Source organism: Ictalurus furcatus, chromosome 18 (assembly GCF_023375685.1).
Source record: "Ictalurus furcatus strain D&B chromosome 18, Billie_1.0, whole genome shotgun sequence".
Lineage (NCBI taxonomy): Eukaryota > Metazoa > Chordata > Actinopteri > Siluriformes > Ictaluridae > Ictalurus > Ictalurus furcatus.
In genome coordinates, this window is record NC_071272.1 from 6,732,747 (window position 1) to 6,754,979 (window position 22,233).

At 46.6% G+C, this 22,233-nt stretch overlaps 1 protein-coding gene across 3 annotated transcripts in view; it reads right to left on the reverse strand.

The window, feature by feature from the left end:
- sema4d (sema domain, immunoglobulin domain (Ig), transmembrane domain (TM) and short cytoplasmic domain, (semaphorin) 4D) overlaps positions 1-22,233 on the reverse strand; it is a 56,507-nt gene that overhangs the window by 28,699 nt on the left and 5,575 nt on the right. Inside the window, exons 2-4 of one of the 3 annotated variants that reach the window (XM_053648281.1) lie at positions 14,165-14,223; positions 9,729-9,832; positions 1,219-1,289 (exon numbers count right to left, since the gene is read on the reverse strand). The gene's annotated coding sequence lies outside the window, so the exon portion shown is untranslated. Of the gene's footprint in view, positions 1-1,218; positions 1,290-9,728; positions 9,833-9,971; positions 10,020-14,164; positions 14,224-22,233 lie in introns of those variants that run through there. The other 2 variants (XM_053648282.1, XM_053648280.1) reach the window with 2 other exon arrangements.

The following is a 22,233-nucleotide window of genomic DNA, read 5'->3' on the forward strand; positions in this document are numbered from 1 at the left end:
CACACACACGTATATACAGGGTGTGTGTTACACTGAGCCTCTTGATTCTTCATGCCCATGAGCAGTAGGGTGTGAGGGTATGGCAGCAGAAGTGATCAGGGAGAGGAAAAGCGGTGCTGGGTTTGCTGAAGTGTTTAATCTCTCGCGTCACTGTGTTGCTTTAATGCAGAAGTGAAACACTTCCCTTGTCAGGTTCATCTTCCGCATACAGCTACGGGGTAACACGGTGAGGAATACATGCAGCTTACACACACACACACACACACACACACACGCCTTCCAAAAAATAACTGAAGACAGAACACTGACATTTAACCAGGTGAGGTCATGTGGAGAAAGAAGGGGAGGAGAAGGAAAAAAGAAGGAGTATGACACACAAAGAGAGAGAGAGAGACACACACACACACACACACATCATACATACATGGAGAGAGAGATAGACACAGAAAGAGAATCACAACTCAGAGAGATGCACACTGAGACAGAGAGAGAGACACACACACACACACACACACACACAGAGACACACACACACAGACATGGAGAGAGACACACAGACATGGATAGAGATACACAGACACACACACAGACATGGAGAGAGAGAGAGGGTGAGAGAGAATCACCAATCACAGAGAGACACACACAGACAGAGAGAGAGACGCACAGACACAGAGGGGGGAGAGACACAGACATAGAAAGAGAGAGAGAGAGACTTTTGACTAGACAGAGAGGGGGGGGGGACAAAGAAAACAACATAGAGAGACACACAGATACATACATAAATACAGAGCGACAAACACAAAGAGAGCCTCGCATGTGCAGAGACATGAACACAGACACAGAGTAGACGAAAATGAAAGAAGAAAAATGACGAGTAGTTCTTCATCATCATCATCATCATCATCATGATGGAGGGAAAAAACGCTCGGTCAGCTGAACCAGACAGAAACAGGACCAGGAGGCACAAAAGGTAAACAAAACCCCACCATAACAAAAACATGAAGCACAGGAGGAGGCGTTTACTGGAAGAACAGGCAAGTTTGGATTGAAAGAAAATTCCAGAAGACTGAACATGAAGAACCCAAAAGGAACGTGCAAAAGAAAAAGAAAGCGTGCAACACAGGCGGGCAAACTGAGAGTGAAGAAGCATGCAGAGCTCCAGCTCCGACAGGCAAGCAGGAGAACACACCACAACGCAAAGTGGGAGGGGCTTCTGACCTGCGACTCTTCCACGCCGCTCGACTAGACGAGAGGATCCGTCCTCCGGGGAGAATTATACAATCCTCCAGCTAGAGAGACAGACAGAGAGAGAGATAACAAAACAGTAATATTATCATTGCGAAGTGTTTAAAGGTGCGATGTGCGATAATGAGAACAGGCGCTTTAAACCAACATGCATAACTTGATGCTCCCCACACACACACACACACACACACACACACACACACACACACACACAATCCTGCGCCATTGAGATTTGACTGAACAGGATGAGAGCATTTTGAATGGGCAGCTGAGAGTAAATGAGGGGTTGATGAGCTTTTCAGCCTCGTAAAATACTCACACTGACGGCATCAATCTGTGTGTGTGTGTGTGTGTGTGTGTGTGTTGTGTGTGTGTGTGCACATCTACCCATTGAGACACATGGCACATTTCTTTTTACAAGCAATAGTTTTCCAGAAAGGATTAATCATCATAATAAGAGCAGCGTGTTACTGCATGCAGGTGCAAAACGTTTTCCAAAAGCAATGAGATTACAGTCCTGGCATTTGTTCACGCAGACCCTCACAGGCTGTAAAAAAAAAGCGCAGCATCCACCCACTACAGCTTCAGCCCGCCCACACACACACACACACACACACACACACACACACACACACACACACACTTCTACACAAACGAAGGGAGGAAGAGAAGCTGCGTTGTTTATTTCAGGAATTTTCTTCATCACGGTGGTTTAAACTGCTGTTCTTATCAGCCAATGAGTTCCCAGATAACGTACGCTAGCTAGATAAGTCGTATTGTGTTACTACCAGAAGTGCACGAAGAAGAAACTCCTGGCAGATAAAGAGAGTAAACCCTAGCGTATGTCGGTGAAAGAGACATCTCCGTGTTTGGAGACAAAACGGACCGTTCGAAGGAACGGAGCCCTTAGCCCCGCCCTTCTTTTCTCAAATTTGCAAACTCTCAGGTGGAAGCAAAACGTAATTGTTACCAGGAGAAAATTTGCAATCTATAATGTCACGTGTCCTTTCCCCTTCAGTGAAGTCGCCGCTTCATCTAAAACTAAATGAACAAATAAATAAATAAATAAATAAATAGCATAAAAGCTTAGATTTAAGGTGCCTCCTATATCATAGGAGAGGTCAGGTACTCTTCATTCTTTGACTAAATCGCAGACAACATGAAAACGAGGCATGGCTGATGTCAGTGATGCGTGGCGAACGGGTTCGGCTCTAAACACCTGGTGAGCGCATGACCACAGCTGTAATCTGTTTTACTGCACGGGGTTTTAAACCAATAAACAGCTGTTCTGTCAACAAAACATTCATTTTTGGCTTACTGTTAGGAGACTACATTGCGTGGTGAAAGAATTGCTGCCTGCGGACATCGTTCATAATAAACGAGCGTTCGAGGAACGCAATAAGCCACTCGAGGCCGTGTATTCCTGAGATCGTATCGGGACTGGATTATTAACTTTAGAAATACAAATACACGGGCCGAATCGTTTCTAAAATACACAAAACGAAAGATTGGAGAGGACACTGTGGAAAACAACCCATACACCCCCCTCCAAACCACACACACTTTACACAATTACAAACCAGCCATTGTATTCTAAATCACATGCAAATTAAAGCGTCTCCCGGCCTGATGGGAATAAAAGCAGGAATAAAATGGCCGTGTTTATGCCGAGCTCCATTACACCCTCGTGTATCAGCGAGGCATAACGACCCGTGGGAAACGCTGTACGCCGTACGATGACGGCAAATCAGAGAGAAACTCCTGTAATATTAATTAAAGACCGAGTTTTAGGAAGAGCAGACTGATCCGAGATCTTGGCCATGTGGACCAGAGTGGTAAATAAAATGAGTCTAAATAAATAAAATGGCAGGTGGCGAGTTACTATTGTTCACACTCGTTGCAAAATGAAGGTGTCTTCGAAAAGGACCGATCTTGGACTGCAGAGGAGGACGAAAAGGGAAAAAAACGGATTCGTACGAGCTGTGCTTGTGCTCCCTTTTCCAAAATAAGTGCAGCTTCTCCTGTTAAGGCAGGCTTGAAGATCGACCCAGTGACCCGGACAGAATCGTCTCGACGTGCTGAAGGCTCAGGTTGCCGGACCAAATGTAGGTCGGCGCGAGATCATCAATCGGGGAGAGGGGTAACCCGAGCAAACAATTACGACGGCTTACGCGGACTAGATTCCATCACGCCTGCAACCGCAACCCCCCCTCCCCCCGCTCCATCTCTCGTCCCCGTCGTCTTAACAAGAAACTCCAGGCCCCACATGGTGTCGTGTTGCGTGCCATGTTCCTATTAAAATGCTTCCCAAATTCAGAGATTTACTCATTCGGTCAGAACCGAAGTGTGTGTGCTCAAACAGTTGGAATTTTTTTCTCTCCAGGAAATGGAGAAGCATGCTAGACAACCAAATACAGAGAGAGCACCAGAGGTTGCTCAGGCAGATGCGTTTTTGGAAAAAAACTCAAATCAAAGACATGTCTATTCGGATAGGATTCCAGCACCGCGGAGGTAGGGGGGCGGGGGAGGAGCCAGGAAGTAAATTTGGTCTATAATTTTCTTAAAGCACGTGAGAGAAAGAGAGGGGAAAAAAAAACCAAAAAACAAAACCACAGACATGGTTGATCTGGGAGGAAATGAAAACACAAAATCAGTGCCTGAAAAAATGCGGGAATTACTCCTGACGCAAGTTTAATCCTGTCCGAATAGGGCAGTACAAACTTACAGGCCACGCCTCCTACCTGAGTGATGCTTCCTTGCCAAACTGCCAAGTTAAAAAGTAATTCCGTCTTGCGCTTTAGTCCATTTTTAGAGATAACGGTGTCGTATGGTTCAAACCCGTTGATATCCTGTTCAAGGTTTGGCATGCACGTGCTAAACTGATGGAAAAAATCTTCCAACTTGCAGTACTTCCCAGTGACGTGCCGCTTTAGCTACGCTGCGTTGATGTCGTACAATAAACACAAGCTGTACTCCGTCCATTCCACCCCCCCAACCATTTGTCAGCAATTCACAATTGTCCCTAATTATCCCCTCACCCTGCTTCACACATGCACACACACTCTTTCAGTCTCATTGACTCCCTCACTCTCACACCACTCCTCTGTGTCAGGTGTCAGCATCTCACACTCACGGCTATCGCGAACTTCGGGGGGTTGACAGCAGACTCCAAATTGATGAGTTAAAGGTCAAAGTTGAAGTCTTACTCAACAGATGGCGGAAACGAACGGCGCAGCGAACAAAACGCGTCCCGAGACGTCGTTCGTCCCCTTCCCTTAAGACGGGTCCCTGAGAGACAGGAAGAGGAAGTAGCAGGGTCACGGGTCGCGCTCTTTATAACGTCCGATTGCGTTATTTGAAGCGACGGGACGAGAGTTCGATCGTGGACGAGGAAATCGCCACACAATGGCGTCTGACTACTGAAGAGAACAGAGCACGATGCAGATGGCGTTTGAAACAAACATATCGAACTCGTCTAGTTTCCTTACGGCGGTAAATCTACGATGAGAACGATAACAACAATAATAGCTAATTTCCATCAAAAGGTGGTTCGAGAAAAACCTCGCGAAGACACTCGTTTTCAACCTGGATTTTAATTTAAATGCAAATCGTCTTGGTGAGGTTCGCAGGGAAAAAAAATAACACAAAAACGTTAAAAAACAAACAAAAAAAAGTTTTCGCCATATCTGCAAGCTGTGACCATGGCAACTCTTAACACTCTCAGCCTAGATTGAACCCAAACCATGATTTCGACTCCGCCAAACGTAGTGGCTTTCAAATGTTTTGTAGCCAAGGACTACTTTAATTGCATAAGATTTCACAGGCCCCCTTAGCATGGACGTAGTCCATTAACATTATTTATTTATTTTTGGAGCTTTCCATTCCTGAACTTTCCACCAATAAAACACATAAGGTCCGAGTTGACTTTGGTGCTTTATTAATAATAATAATAATAATAATAAAGATAATAATAATAATAATAATAATAATAATAATAATGTAGGTTGCGATTTCCACCACGGTCACAAAGAAATATCACAGACCCCTTGGCTATGCTTCACAGTCCCCCGGGGTCCCCAGACCCCCACTTTGAAAACCACTGGCTTAGCGGACCCAAGATAAGTCGACGTACTCCAGATGTATTAAGCGTGATCATTCCAATCAGGCTGATTCAGCTTTTTCGAGAACTGGACTGAGCTGTTTGAGATAATGGCGTTCTCCTGTGTTGATATCGATAACCAAAACAACGACTTCTGATTCATGAGCATATGATGAAAGTGTTTTATTCTGGGGAAATTTTGTATTGTTCAGTTTAATTACTGCGGGGAAAAAAAACCCCAACCAAACAAACAAAAAAAAACCCTGAAATCTGTCACAATTCTGTATCAGTCTGGAAAAACCCATCAGATGTTGGCGTGACAGAAGGTGAAAAGTCAGATTTTAGTCAGATCTCAGCATCCTGGACTATTTAATTTACGACGCGCCCAATGGTCCAAGATGGCTTCAAATCAACCTTCTGTCAATTTCCTTTTATTCCTCAGGATTATGTTGGTTATTCAAAGCATTTCTATATGACTCATTTGTTCTGGTAAATTGAAGAAGTGATTTTATAAATGCTTGGTGACTCCCTTGCTGTCCTACAGGGATTTTATATGTGCTTTGGGAGCGGGTGTGGTGCTCTGACCTCAGTTTTTTAGGGACATGTTCGTACTTTTACACCAATTATAGCATGTATGATTCTGCAGATGTGCTATTGCGTAATAGTGTTGGTAATTTATGGCTTGAGAATCACGTGCAAGGATAGACGTGTCTCATTTGGATAGAATTTTACTTTTAACGATGGGCATCGTCATAAAGCAGCATTACAGAAATCCGGATGTAGGTTTATACTGATCAGCCAGAACATTAAATATATGCCGGATATTGTCTAGGCCCACCTTGTACCACCAAAACAAAAGCTCTGACCCGTCGAGGCATGGACTCCACAAGACCTCTGAAGGTGTGTTGCGGTATCTGCCACCAAGACGTTAGCAGCAGATCCTTTAAGTCCTGTAAGTTGCACTGTGGGGCCTCGATGGGTCGGACTCGTTTGTCCAGGACATCCCACAGATGCTCGATCGGATTGAGATCTGGAGAATTCAGATGCCGAGTCAACACCTTGAACTCTTTGTCATGTTCCTCAAACCATTCCTGAACTATTTTTGCAGTGTGTCAGGGCGGATTATCCTGCTGAAAGACGATAGGGAATACCATTGCCATTAAGGTGTATACCTGGTCTCCTGTTCCAGGACCAAGACGGGATAGCCTTCGCTCCCCGTAAACATCAGTGAGCCTTGGGCGCCCACGACCCTGTCGCCGGTTCACCAGTTCTCCTTCCTTGGACTCCTTTTGGTAGGTACTAACCACTACATACCGGGAACACCCCACAAGACCTGCAGTTTTGGAGATGCTCTGACCCAGTCGTCTAGCCATCACAATTAGGCCCGTGTCAAAGTCGCTCAGATCCTTATGCTTGCTCATTTTTCCTGCTTCCAACACTTCAAATTCGAGAACTGACTGTTCACTTGCTGCCTAATAAATCCCACCCCTTAACAGGTGCCACTGTTACGAGAAACTAAATGTTACTGTTAAATGTTTAATGTTATGGCTGACGGTAGATCACCACTGAGGAAGAGAAGGTGACAGTGGCGAGGACAATCTTCCTGAGATGACGCAAGGAAGAAACCTCGAGAGGAACCAAGCTCAATAAGGGAACCTTTGCTCATCTGGGTGATTTTGAAGTGCTGAAGAGATTAACAAGCATGAACTTGGGTCATGGGTTTTACAGAATTACAGGGTTTTTATCCAGGGGAGAGAAGAGGAAAAAAAAAGAAAAAGTCTGGCAACCGTAATCACAAATCTGTATTTGTAGCACAAGCAGCGTGGTGTTTGCACAACAATTGTCCACTGTGCTGGAAAATCCTGAGCGCAGATCCTCTGGGCCCCGACAGGGCCCCTGCTTTTCCAAAAGCATCGGAGTGTCAAAACAATCCGGAAAGTACAGAACGATGACTTTCCCAGCTCGGTGATCTTTCTGCTACAACGCTTTTAGAAGAATCAAACAGGAAGGCTGCTTTTTAAAGCATCCGTCCATAAAACCGTGGATTCTAATCAAAGGCCGAAAGCATATTTATTGTAATTTGATGGAAGGACTGTTATGCCGATCTCTTGTAGAAAAAGTTTACACACAGACCTAGGTGCCAAAATAAACGCTCGCCACAACTGACAGCAGCCTCGCGGCGTCGTTCGTTGAGTCATGAATCATGTGACGACAGAAGTGCCTGAACAAAACCTTCGAAGAAACCTTCCTCACGGCGAGCGTGTGGAGCAGAGGAGCAGCCTGAACACAGAAGCATGAATGTTAAGTAGGCAGGCTTAGTTCACAACCCGATCTCTCTTCTTTCTCTTCTCCTTCGCTTCGTTCTGGCAGGACATTTATCATTCTTCCAGACTAACAATCGCACTCCAACACAGGCCTGTGCCGGCAATACAATGGCCGACTAAATTGGGGGCCTCGCCAGAGTTGCTAGGAAACCTTTTGATGCTTCGGGCAGCTCGTCAAGCAGCTCGTCGCTTACTGACGAGCCTGATGAGGACGAGTGTATGGATACGCTTGTGTCACGAGCTGGTAGGAAGCTGGTCCTCTTATACATGACACTTCTGGTCAGATAAACGAACCCCATGACGGTATGACTGTTTCTGAAGCCGCCCTTCGTTCTAAAAGGACATACCGATGAAGCTCGGATCCTATAACTCGCCCGCTTACCTCATGGTTAAACATATGGACAAACAAATGGAGAAATAAAATAACGACACAAACCAGATCAGGCTATAAATCGTTTTTTGGTTGTTTGTGGGTTTTTTTTGTTTTTTTACGAGTGATACAGAATACCAGCTCATAGCTAAAATGTTGGACAACCAGGACAAAGCATGGAACGATTATTATATATTATTTACATTGCAAATATAAGACATTATACACACACATTTTATATACATATACATATATATATATATATATGTGTGTGTGTGTGTATATATATATATATATATATATATATATATATATATATATATATATATATATATATATATATACACACACACACACACACACACATACACATATATATATACACACACACACACACACACACACACACACACATACACTCGTTTATCTCTCTTAGTCTGTAGGAATGTACTTAACTAGCTCACTCTGCATTATTACAATAAACTAGCTACCTCTTTTGAACCTTGTCAATCAGGTTTCTGGTAGAGATGTCACGAGAGTTAACGAGTCACTACCAGTGAAAAACAGTGGCCAAAAAAAGAAAGAAGGAACGAACGAACTCAATCCCGTCCTGTAGCTAATGGACAAGACCTGGGATTGAATTTGGAAATGATTTTTTATTTTTTTTTTGGAACTGGAAAAATGAGACTTGAAAGGATTCATGATGCAAATGATCTTGTGTGAAACAAATTTTTTTTTTTTTTTTAAACACTACGGTTTGTCTAAGTTGTGTTTTTCAGCTATGTTTTTCCTTTCTTTTTTTTCTCTTTTTAAAAGTGAAGTCCTTCAGTTAAAAACCTTAATAATGTTTAAAGAAATTAAACATCCATAAATGGCCGATGCTTAAGGTTTCAGGAAGAAAAAAAAACAACAACAAAAAAAAAAAACATGGTATCGTGCCATGTCTAGTTTCCGGGCCATCGCTCATTTCGGGCATTTCGTATGCCGTTGTTTTGCGTTTTGGCAGTGGAATGAAATGAAGTAAACACAGGAATCAGATAAGAGTCGAATCTTACATCTGTATCTAAACAAACGAGACAAAAAAAAACGGCTCTGGATGTAAACGCGGCCGTAGTAAGCACAAGTTTCGGCGTGATAAAGAATAAACAAAAGATCCTAAACGCTTGCAGCCAAGGATTTAACCAGAGATGGAGATCTCTCTTTTCTTTCATTCTCTGTCATATGATGAATTCATGGCCTACATTCTTCTCATTGTCTTTGTGAAGAGCTGTAGCTCCCAGAGTTAAGGGGGGGTGTTGTTGGGGGAACATCTCAACACCATGGAGAAAAAACAGCTACTTTTATGATCTCGGATCAGAGTTTGGGTTGGAATAACTGTTCTTAGATCAGCGAGGGGGATGACAAAACAGGACCCGTTTCTAACGGAGATCAGCAAACACCGCTCGGCCAGCGGGACATGCAAATCAGGCTGCATGCAAATGCCATGTGTAGCGCTGAGCCCTAACAGTAGAGGCCTTTATGCACTGGAGCAGTTTTAGGCGAGAGGAATATCTGCCCGAGTGCACAAACAGACGTAATTGCAGGCTTGCGCTTCGAGCCATGATGTACTCGTGAGCTCATGCAGGAAGGCACAGAGCAGCCGCTTTATTATAGAGCGAGGCAGCTGGGAAACGGCAAAACAACCACCTACTTGTACGTCATGGCGTCGAGAGGCGATGGGTGATTCATTAAAGAAAATCCCTCAGGCTCCACGTCTTAGACAGCTGAGAAGGGAGCGTGATCCTTCACGGTGATCTGTGGAGAAACAACCGACACACGGTTTTCAGGAGGAAAATAAAACAATATAGTACGCGTGGTGTAACATAAATAAAAATACCGTTATAGCCACCCATATGAATCACCAATATCCCCAATACAACACACAAACACTCACATTCACAACTTTACCCTGAACACCACACCTCCATCCCCTCACAAACCCACGTACACATCCATAATCTGTAACACACGAGCGTGCCTGCTTCGCTCAAACCTCTAAACCGAGCCAAAGCTCGACGGAAAGAGGAATCTGCCATCTTCACAGGGGACTTGGTCGTCATGGCGACTGAGGAGCCAAGGAGAATAAATGGAAAGCGTTGAGGAATTTCACAGGATTGAACCAAGAGGGAATAACGAATGTGTTTTGTTTTGAACCCCCCACCACCACCATGCGGAAAGCACACGGTATCAAGAATATACATTATAGCTTGTTATTATTATTATTTATTATTACAGCAAAGCGTTGATTAATAAACATTCGTGGAAGGAGTGTCCAGTTTGAGAGTTACGTTTTCCTCCTCTGGGAAGTCTTTAGGACGGAAGAGTTTACTCGTTTGTGTAAACATGATGTGCTGCGTTTTTTCGAAAATTCCTGCGGCGAACAAAACGCCGAGACGCTTCGTTATTGGAAAACGGTCGACTTCGGGGCGGTAACGGTATGGCCACAGCCCGATCGCCACTGGTACACCGCCTGCCCCTTACGTACCTACCTACGGGGCATATATGTGTATACGTACATACATACATACATATATATATATATATATATATATATATATATATATATATATATGTGTGTGTGTGTGTGTGTGTGTACGTATATATATATAATAAGCTCAAAACAGCCCTGTGCGTTTCCCCGTCAAGCTGAGCCGGACTTAAGCCCCCTGCTTATCCCTGCATTACAGATTAAAATAGCAACGAGCTATTATCTTAGTAGATCGTATGGCACGTCAACGCGCTGGACAACGACTTTATGAGACTCGCTGAAGCTCACCGAGAAATTAATAGAGAGAGATAAAAGATACAATCCTACAGCCAACAATTAATTATCCGTTCCTCATCCTTCTGACCACTTCATCGATCAGGAGGAGAAAAAGAAAAAGGGGCAGATGTGGAACCTGATGACGTTATTCGGCATGCAGGATCTAATCAGCACTCAGAAATTCGATTTACTGCCTCGTGATTACATTGATCCTGACAAAGAGCTGAGAACACATGGTGTGGGGACACGTGACGATCCGGGACACGCCTGGTCTCCACTGCCTTCCCTTTAGGCACTACACAGTCTACATGGCTGAATGTCTGAAGGTGTACGAGCATCAATATTAGATTACGTTCACAGCGTAGCACAAATCAGATAGGTTTTTTTTTTTTTGACTTAACGCGACACAAAAATCTGAATTTTATCAAGTCAGATCTGAGCCGTTATCGTATGCGGTCTATATATTTATCCGATACGTGCCCGCGAGACATGAACGGACAAATCGGAATCCGTGCAACGTGTGTACACATCACTCGTGTCGTTCAAAACAAAACAGAGGATATATATTGAGTAGAAGGATATTCAGGATTCCCCCCCACCAAATTAAACGGAGATGTGGATCGCTTAGGATACGAATCAGCTCGGATTTGACTTTCTCCTCTCCAAACTACTCACGAAAAAACGTACACTTTATGGGTCAGATACGCAGTGCGTGGCGTACCATTTCGTTATGGACGACAAACAGATTTAACACGCTTAACTTTATTTTTTTTTAAACATCAATTTCAAAATGACTCGTGTTAAGTTCTTGGACTAGGCCTACGAATGTTTCGTTTAAGCCCCGCCCTTTCAGTTATCTGGCGCGTCGAGGTAACGGCACAATAGCGAGATATTTCCGTCACGTCCTTTCATCTGTAATAAGCGTACTTTTTTGTAATGGTTTGTTGATGGAAACTTCAGTAACATCGCAGAATTATGATCGGTAAGCGTGATTCAATCGTTTTAGAGACATTTGTAGCTGTGATATAACCGTAGGTGTTCGTCGAGGCTGTGTTTCTAGAGGTGGCGTCAAGTTTGCGTCCTTTTAATCAGTAAACGCATCACAGAGATAAACAAAGAATCTTGCTTATCTGGTCTTGGGTCGGTATTACTCCAGGTTTGACTTCATGTTTGGTTGCTAGCTGGTAACTTTTAATTAAATTACAGCATGACCCGAAGCGCTACTCCTACTCAGTCAATCCTCCCAGGTTTACTTCAGATCTGTGAGAAACACAAACTGGTCCTTCGCCATTCGGGATGTAACGGTTTGTCCAGCTGTGGCACATCAAGCTTCGTCCTGCCTGATGATGAAAGATGTGCGGGAGTGAACCAGGGCGTGATTGTGGACAGAGCCTCATCCATGGCAGACTGCCTTCAGGCTCTTAGTTCTCACGGGAGGAACCGAGTGACGGCTTCCTCTCGTTAAGGTTTCGACACGTCTGCTCCGTGACTGACGGCACAACACACAATCAAACCGATGTTTGAAATGGTAAATCAGTGTGTTGTGGCTGTTACTACGTGGGCAGGAGGTTCATCCAGACTGCAAAGCCAGGAGCAGGACTAGTCCTGACCTGCAGCCTCAGAGCCGAGCGATGAGAAGACGCACGCCACCGCCGCGTTTTCCTTATGGTTAAAAACAAAAAATTCCATCAGCTAGCACGTTGTTACAAATGACTTCTTCATTTGTCCACCCGCGAGCACATAATCACACCACCATTCCACCTTTATTTTCCTCTTTAAAAAGCACACTACCCCTACATCCATGACTCACTTATTGGGCTGAGAGTAACTGGAAACCAGAATCAAAGAAATGCTGGAGTGACATCATACCGATACACGCGTGCCACGCCCTTCAGTGATACAATGGAAACCCGAGCTGTGTGGGTAGCACACCAGATCTGAGAGATAGAACAATAACAAAAACTTTTTAAAAAGGCTTACAGCCACTTTCTCATGTCGTTTTTATATTTAACTCGCCGTCGCTCGAACATTTCCTGTCTGAGAAAGACCACGGTGCTATTAGTAAACATGGAGGAGCCTGCCTCGAGCGCCGAAGTCTGTCAGCGCCTCTTACGCACGAGTCGTATATTTAGTGCGAATTCGTTTTTGTTCTTTTTCACATTTGTACTCTCTAGTCCTTTACTCAACAGTCAAATAATTACACGTCCATCCGACCACAGGCGGAGAACGTCCGCTTCTGTCCGCGTTCGTGCCACCGTCCATAACACCGATATGGGGCAACAATTTGGATGACATCATTCTGCACTTCAGCTTCTCATCAGAAGTTGGCGTAGTCGTGCGAGAGAAATCATATCAGCAAGCGTGGGTCGTAAACGTGGGTCTTTGGCTGGTTGAACGCGAGTGTTTTACTCCGTTTTCCAGCTGTAAGCCGGTTAAGAAAATAAACCCTTCATAGTCTTTCCAACGTACATATATGGTAACGAGGGGGGCGTGGCTTATTCGTCCAAGCAGTGTCTGTTCATCTTGCATGGTAATTGAGCGCTAGCTAATGAATTTCTGATTTGTCCAACCCTCCCCCCTCCCAAAATGAACTCATCTACCCCCCACACACACAGAGCAAAGAGGAAAAGCTCCTCATGAACAATCAGACACCATCTGTGAAAACTCACACCTGACTGACATCATTACGCTGACAACATGCAGAAACTAAGATCTAAAGACACGAAGCACTTTCAACCCGCCCACACACACACAACCATGTACACATCACAGAGTATACACACACACCTCGTCCTCAATCCTCACGTGCCGTCGATCATAATCTTTATACAAAGCTTTAGAGAAGTCAGTCTTATGCATGTAGTAGCGGCTTCAAAGCGTCACAGTCGGGACAAAAGCCCTCGCGTCGCCGTGTCGCCCGTCTGCGTCGCCGGTAGCGACGCTTTCAAGTCAGAGATAGCGCTTAACAAGTCATGCTTTGATCCAAAACTGGGCGGAGCCATCGAAAGGACAATTTAAGCACAGACACAGAGCTCACGGACAAGCGATGGAGGCTTACTTAATTACACGCAACACAAAACAGAGCATACACACACACACAAACACACACACACACACACACACACACAAACAGGCGCTCTAGATGATGTTCTTTTTCTTTTCCCAGCTCATCCACAAGTTTATAGCAACGAGCCGATACACAAGCCGGTGAAATGACATACACGCCTCTTCTCCTTTATTTACCCTTAAACTTTCCTGTTTACATCGAGGGTTTTTTGCGCTAATGCATCTTTATCTTCGTAACAGAGATCGCTTTCACTCACCACCTGAGCAGGAATCCTGGGGTGGGGGTGGGGCGGAGGAACAGATGACCAAATACTTCCTGGAATTAAAAATTTTGAAATTAGAAAAAGAAAAAAAAGAAAGAAAAAAAGCTTTTTTTCACTCTTCTCACAAGAGTGCTGATGCTCCTGGTCCATTAAAACATCGTGTAATAGTGGAGTAGGGATCTCCAGAGCAAGAGATGTGCAATTACACACACGCAGAGTTCCCTCCCCCACGTGTGTGAAGGTTACTGGAGCAGCAGGAGGAAAAGCCCTACTGGAGGCAAGACTGAGGAGACGGAGAAGAGAGAAATCTGACCAAAAAAAACCTCTTTAACCTCTGCTGCTCACTCGCTCTCTCTCTCTCTCTCTCTCCCCTGCTCCTTCCTTCCTCTTCTCTCACGGCTAAGCCACAATTAAATATTTAAACGGGATCAGAAGAGACGTCAGCGGAGGAGAAACGGAGAGCTGCATCGCTTCACTCACATGTGTGGGGTTCAGAGGGGAGCCGCTGTGACAGCTTCAGACAATAGCGCTCAGATCAGCTGATGTGTGTGTGCGCGCGCGTGTGTGCGCGCGTGTGTGCGAGAGAGAGAGGAAAAAAAGAGAAAGAGAGAGCTACAGGAGAGGCACACAGAGACAGAGAGGGAGAGACACAGACAGTGAGACAAAGACAGAAAGACATGTATTGGGAGAGACAGACACAGACAGACATGAAGAGAGAGAGAACGAAAGAGAGACAGACATGCAGAGAGAGAAAGAAATTGAGACAGAGAGAGACAGATGGAGAGTGATAGTGAGCGAGAGAGAGATAGAAAGAAAGACAGATACTGAGACAGAGAAAGAGATATGCAGAGACAGAAAGAGAGAGAGAATTAGCGAGACAGAGAGAGACAGACATGCACAGAGACACACAGAGAATGAAAGAGACACAGAGAGACAGATACAGAGAGAGACAAAGTAATTGAGACAGAGACACAGTTAGAGAGCAACAGTGAGCGAGAGAGAGATAGAAAGAAAGAGATGCTGAGACAGAGAAAGAGACATGCAGAGAGACACAGAAAGAGAGACCAAGAGAGACAGATACAGACAGAAAGAGACACAGATACAGACAGAAAGAGAGAGAGGCCTCTCTCTCCCTCTCCTCTCCTTACTTTTCTCTCCTCTCTCACTCTCTTCCCCTGTCTCTCTCTCTCACATTTTCTCTCCTTTCCTCTCCCTCACTCTCCTCCACTATCTCTCTTCCCTCTCTCCTCTCTCTCTATCCTCCTCCCTCTCTCTCCCCACTTTTCTCTCCTCTCACTCTCCTCCTCTTTCCTCACTCTCTCCTTTCCACTCCCTCGTTCCCCCTCTCTCCTTTACTCTCCTCTCTCGCTCCTCCCTCTCACTGTCCTCCACTATTTATCTTCCCTCTCTCTCCTCTCTCTCTCACTCTCTCCCCCTGCTTTTCTCTCCTCTCTCACTGTCCTCCTGTCTCTCTCTCGCTCTCTCTCCCTCTCTCTCCTTTCCTCTCCTCTCACTCCTCCCTCTCTCTCCTCCCTCTCACTGTCCTCCTCTGACTCTCTCTTCCTCCCTTCCTCGCTCCTCCACTCTCTCACTCTCTTCCCTCTCCTCTCTCTCTCTCTCTCTATCCTCCTCCCTCTCTCTCTCCCCACTTTTCTCTCCTCTCACTCTCCTCCTCTTTCCTCTCTCTCCTTTCCTCTCCCTTGCTCCCCTTCTCTCTCCTTTCCTCTCCTTTCTCTCTTCTCTCCTCCCTATCAGTCCTCCTCTCACTCTCTCTCCCTCTCTCTCCTTTCCTCTCTTCTCTCTCCTCCCTCTCTCTCTCTCCTTTACTCTCCTCTCACTCTCTCCTCCCTCTCACTGTCCTCCTCTGACTCTCTCTTCCTCCCTCTCTCCTCCTCCACTCTCTCACTCTCTTCCCTCTCCATCCTCCTCCCTCTCTCTCCCCGCTTTTCTCTCCTCTGACTCTCTCTTCCTCCCTTCCTCGCTCCTCCACTCTCTCACTCTCTTCCCTCTCCTCTCTCTCTCTCTCTCTATCCTCCTCCCTCTCTCTCTCCCCACTTTTCTCTCCTCTCACTCTCCTCCTCTTTCCTCTCTCTCTCCTTTCCTCTCCCTTGCTCCCCTTCTCTCTCCTTTCCTCTCCTTTCTCTCCTCCCTATCACTGTCCTCCTCTCACTCTCTCTCCCTCTCTCTCCTTTCCTCTCTTCTCTCTCCTCCCTCTCTCTCTCTCCTTTACTCTCCTCTCACTCTCTCCTCCCTCTCACTGTCCTCCTCTGACTCTCTCTTCCTCCCTCTCTCCTTTCCTCTCCTCTCTCTCTCGCTCCCCTTCACTCTCCTCTCTCTCACTGTCCTCCTCCCTCTCTCTCCCCTTTTCTCTCCTGCACTCTCTCACTCTCTTCCCTCTCCTCTCCTCTCCTCTCTCTCCCCTTCGCTCTCCTTTCCTCTCCTCTCTCTCACTGTCCTCCTCCCTTTCTCTCCCCTTTTCTCTCCTGCACTCTCTCTCTCTTCCCTCTCCTCTCTCTCTCCCCCCTTCTCCTCTCTCTCACTGTCCTCCTCCCTCTCTCTCCCCTTTTCTCTCCTGCACTCTCTCACTCTCTTCCCTCTCCTCTCTCTCCCCTCCTCCCTCTCTCCCCCCTTTTCTCTCCTCTCACTCTCCTCCTCTGCTCTCTCTCTCCTTTCCTCTCCCTCGCTCCCCTTCGCTCTCCTTTCCTCTCCCCTCTCTCACTGTCCTCCTCCCTCTCTCTCGCTCCCCTTCGCTCTCCTCTCTCTCACTGTCCTCCTCCCTCTCTCTCCCCTTTTCTCTCCTGCACTCTCTCACTCTCTTCCCTCTCCTCTCCTCTCTCTCTCGCTCCCCTTCGCTCTCCTTTCCTCTCCTCTCTCTCACTGTCCTCCTCCCTTTCTCTCCCCTTTTCTCTCCTGCACTCTCTCACTCTCTTCCCTCTCCTCTCTCTCTCCCCCCTTCTCCTCTCTCTCACTGTCCTCCTCCCTCTCTCTCCCCTTTTCTCTCCTGCACTCTCTCACTCTCTTCCCTCTCCTCTCTCTCCTCCTCCCTCTCTCCCCCCTTTTCTCTCCTCTCACTCTCCTCCTCTGCTCTCTCTCTCCTTTCCTCTCCCTCGCTCCCCTTCGCTCTCCTTTCCTCTCCCCTCTCTCACTGTCCTCCTCCCTCTCTCTCGCTCCCCTTCGCTCTCCTTTCCTCTCCTCTCTCTCACTGTCCTCCTCCCTCTCTCTCCCCTTTTCTCTCCTGCACTCTCTCACTCTCTTCCCTCTCCTCTCTCTCCTCCTCCCTCTCTCCCCCCTTTTCTCTCCTCTCACTCTCCTCCTCTGCTCTCTCTCTCCTTTCCTCTCCCTCGCTCCCCTTCGCTCTCCTTTCCTCTCCCCTCTCTCACTGTCCTCCTCCCTCTCTCTCGCTCCCCTTCGCTCTCCTTTCCTCTCCTCTCTCTCACTGTCCTCCTCCCTCTCTCTCCCCTTTTCTCTCCTGCACTCTCTCACTCTCTTCCCTCTCCTCTCTCTCCTCCTCCCTCTCTCCCCCCTTTTCTCTCCTCTCACTCTCCTCCTCTGCCCTCTCTCTCTCCTTTCCTCTCCCTCGCTCCCCTTCGCTCTCCTTTCCTCTCCCCTCTCTCACTGTCCTCCTCCCTCTCTCTCTCTCCTCCACTCTCACTCTCTTCCCTCTCCTCTCTCCTTTCCTCTCCTCCCCCCCTCTCTCCTCCACTCTCACTCTCCTCCACTCTCACTCTCTTCCCTCTCCTCCCCCCCTCTCTCCTCCACTCTCACTCTCCTCCACTCTCACTCTCTTCCCTCTCCTCTCTCTCCTCCCTCTCTCTCCCCCTCTCTTTTTCTCTCTCTCTCCCTCCTCTCTCTCCCTCCTTTCCTCTCCCCTTTCCTCTCCTCTCTCTCACTGTCCTCCTCCTTCCCTCTCTCCTCCACTCTCACTCTCTTCCCTCTCCTCTCTCTCCTTTCCTCTCCTCTCTCTCACTGTCCTCCTCCCTCCCTCTCTCCTCCACTCTCACTGTCCTCCTCCCTCCCTCTCTCCTCCACTCTCACTCTCTTCCCTTTCCTCTCTGTCCTCCTCCCTCTCTCTCCTCCACTCTCACTCTCTTCCCTCTCCTCTCTCTCCTTTCCTCTCTCTCACTGTCCTCCTCCCTCCCTCTCTCCTCCACTCTCACTGTCCTCCTCCCTCCCTCTCTCCTCCACTCTCACTCTCTTCCCTTTCCTCTCTGTCCTCCTCCCTCTCTCTCCTCCACTCTCACTCTCTTCCCTCTCCTCTCTCTCCTTTCCTCTCCTCTCTCTCACTGTCCTCCTCCCTCCCTCTCTCCTCCACTCTCACTGTCCTCCTCCCTCCCTCTCTCCTCCACTCTCACTCTCTTCCCTCTCCTCTCTCTCCCTCCTTTCCCCTCTCTCCCTCCTTCCCTCTCCTCTCTCTCCTTTCCTCTCCTCTCTCTCACTGTCCTCCTCCCTCCCTCTCTCCTCCACTCTCACTCTCTTCCCTCTCCTCTCTCTCCCTCCTTTCCCCTCTCTCCCTCCTTCCCTCTCCTCTCTCTCCTTTCCTCTCCTCTCTCTCACTGTCCTCCTCCCTCCCTCTCTCCTCCACTCTCACTCTCTTCCCTCTCCTCTCTCTCCTTTCCTCTCCCCTCCACTCTCACTGTCCTCCTGCCTCCCTCTCTCCTCCACTCTCACTCTCTTCCCTCTCCTCTCTCTCTCCTTTCCTCTCCTCCCTCTCCCTCCTTTCCCCTCTCTCCCTCCTTCCCTCTCCTCTCTCTCCTTTCCTCTCCTCTCTCTCACTGTCCTCCTCCCTCCCTCTCCCCTCCACTCTCACTGTCCTCCTGCCTCCCTCTCTCCTCCACTCTCACTCTCTTCCCTCTCCTCTCTCTCTCCTTTCCTCTCCTCCCTCTCTCTCCCCCTTTCTTTTTCTCTCTCTCTCTCCCTCCTTTCCTCTCCTCTCTCTCTCTCCTTTCCTCTCCCTCTCTCTCTCTCTCTCCCCGTGTGAATCGTTCTGGAAGAGCGAACCCGGATCCTGAATCAGCTTTGTTCGGTCACCATTTAAATTACCTCAGGTCAAAGAGTCAATTGTGTGGAAGTGTCCGCCACAACCAACCCTTCCACCCCTCCCTTCCTGATATAATCCTCTATAGCACAGTCCGTGTTTTTATAAAGGGAAAGGCTGGAAACGTGGAACCTCGACAATACATTCCAGCACACGCTTACAAATATTTCCACTGGACCGGGTTTTGGTGGAGGCGCAGAACCGAGCCAGCTCTTCTGTTACCGGCAAATAAATCCGATCCTCACCACCACGTGATCCGAAAGCTGGACATTCGTCATTATTAGATCTCCTTAAGGAAATTTCGATTGAGAATTAACAGCCCTGATGTTTCTTACTACGCAACGAACTGAAGTAACGATAAACCGCCGTGACGCGTCAACACTCAGATTTTCCACGAGTGCGACGTCCTGCGGTGAAAGTTTGTTCATTTCTGTTGTGGAATGTCCACAAAACAAGCTCGTGTTATTGTTATTCGCGTTACAGCAGCTATAAACCAGTCGTTCCCTCACCAGCCTCAAGAACTTAGGTTCTGAATTTAAAGTCTTGTAACGATAACGTATTCAAACGAGTGCGTTAATACACACCTGCGATTTTAATTATTGTCAGAGATGCTGCTATAGAAAACGAATCAACGAGTTCTGAGCAATCAGGATCGAGGAAAAAGTGTTTCATCATAATTGTGGAGTTCATACTTATGTAGGTCGCTCTACACAAGGGTGTAAGTGTGTGTGTGTGGAACCAGCTATAGTCTCTCTCTCAGCAGGGGGTAAAGCGCTGGTCGATCGTCTGTGGCCACTTTGCAGTCAGTGTGTGTGTGTGTGTTTGTGTGTCCAAAACGACGATGGAGGCAGGTTGAGACAAGGCCAGGTCGTGTCACCTCCCCTCCCCCCCGCCATACAGCCCAGCCTTTAGGGCTTTACATAGCCGAAACGCCTTTGCCAAGGAGAATACGAACTGGAACCCTGGGACGCGAAAAAAAGCAGAAGAGAATTTAAAGACGCGCCCCTCCTGCTGCCGCGTCACGTGGAGGAGGAGGAAAGCGATAAAAACGCTCCGTTTCTCCTCCGCTGTTGGTTAAACCGTATACGCGCGCTTACAGTTTGTTCAGTTTAGTCTTATTTAAGTACGTCGACGCATCATTTCCAGGGTTCTCACGGCTGGTCCGATCGCCGTCTTTTTCCCATGACAATTTTCTAGGTCATAAATCACAGGACATCAGGGCTTTTTCACTCGCGTCATCAGAGTATTAATAATACAGCCTTAAGGGCTTTCTTTTCCAGGGAGGCCTCGCGCTAAATGTTTAATGACACAAGTTATGACCTTATTGTTTTCTTAATGTTGTTTTGATAATATGGAAAGTATTTATTTTAGGACTTAGGTCCACTATAGAACAACAACAACAACAACAAATCTTTACCTTTAAACCAGACTGTTGTATTTAAAGCCAGTTTTCAACGAGGGATAATTAGTCTTATCCGAAAGCTACGCTCCACTGATCCCATTTTACTTCAAACACAGATCGAGCTGCTTCCAGACGTCCGTGCAAAAGCCCCGAGGCCTGTAAACGCCGTGTCCTTAAATCCCTCAATCCACCGAACCACCACCTTTTGATGTTCATCAACGTCACGAGATTTAAAACCCGCCTGTGAAACTCAGCTCTCCGAACGACCCCCGTCCATCTGCAAAGTCACGCCACGAGGACTTTGTCAAGACCGTAACGATTCCTTCAAATCAAATCAGACTTCCTTTCCGGTACTCCCAACCCAATCGAGAGCTGGAACGAAGCCGTTTTGGAAGTCCAGGGCTTAAAATACACGAAACCTCTAACGAAGGCGGACATCCAGCGTGATCCCACAACGCGTCCTCGGAGACCTCGTGCTTCTAACGCCGCTGATTAATCTGTTTACTTATGTAACGACCGAAGCTGTTTTAAACAAACGGTCATGGTAAAAACTTTCAGGTGGTTACCATGACAGCTGAGTAAACAGCATTCAGAGCTATGAGCGAGAATGCCTCATTTTAGGAACACGGAGGTTCCCATGGACCACTACAACCGAGGTTTTATTCCATGCGAAAATACAAAAAAGTGGTGATCTGTACGTCGAAGCAGCTTTGTCGTTACCAATATTAAAAACATGCACAAACTACCCAGGGTTGCCATGGTAACTAACAGGGTTATTACGCATTGATCGTGCTGGCTGATTTTTTCCCGCCTCGCTCCCGTCCTCGTCTCCAACACGTCGGGGGAAGAAGAAAAAAAACGCCATTTCAAAGCTTCATGAAAATGTCAGAAACTCGGCGTCAAATCACGTGATCTCTCGCTGGATGTCACAATCGACAAGAAGATGGCACGCCTAAATTACATCCATGTTGTCGTATTTATCAAAACAAAAAACGTAAACGATTATTTTAGTATGACATTAACCTACCGTGTAAGCTGTACAAAGTTTCTACTTTGTATTTATTCATCGATAACGAGCGATCATCGTATCTACGAGAGGATTAACGCCGATCGGCGCAATCATCGAGCCATGATGTCGTCGGCGTATTTTTATAACACGTTAATACAAAACACCGTGCTGCGTTTTTTTTTTAACAACTGGATATGAACTCATTTATTTGTAAATCGTTCACACAGGAAATGCGGTGTTTGTGAAAATCCACAGGAAAAAAAAAACGTTCGTATCTTTCACGAGCTCCCGAGTCCGCGACGCTCACTAAGGCGAATCGATGGATCAGTGCCAAATCGTATAATTGGTAATGAGTTACTACGATTTTTAGATACGGATTACGCCGTTGAGTTTACGTAAAATCGCTTATTTATTTGAATGAAATTGAATGAAAATCTGGAATGAAAATCTCAGTTATCGACATCAAATTAAGAGATCCAAACGAAAGTAAAAAAGACTTGCCGCTCAATTAGGATTAAAATGATTGCATCCTATAAAAGAAGGAAGAGATGGCGCATATGTACAGTACAAAACCTACCAAAAAAAACAAAGAAAAACCACCAACGACAAATGTTTGT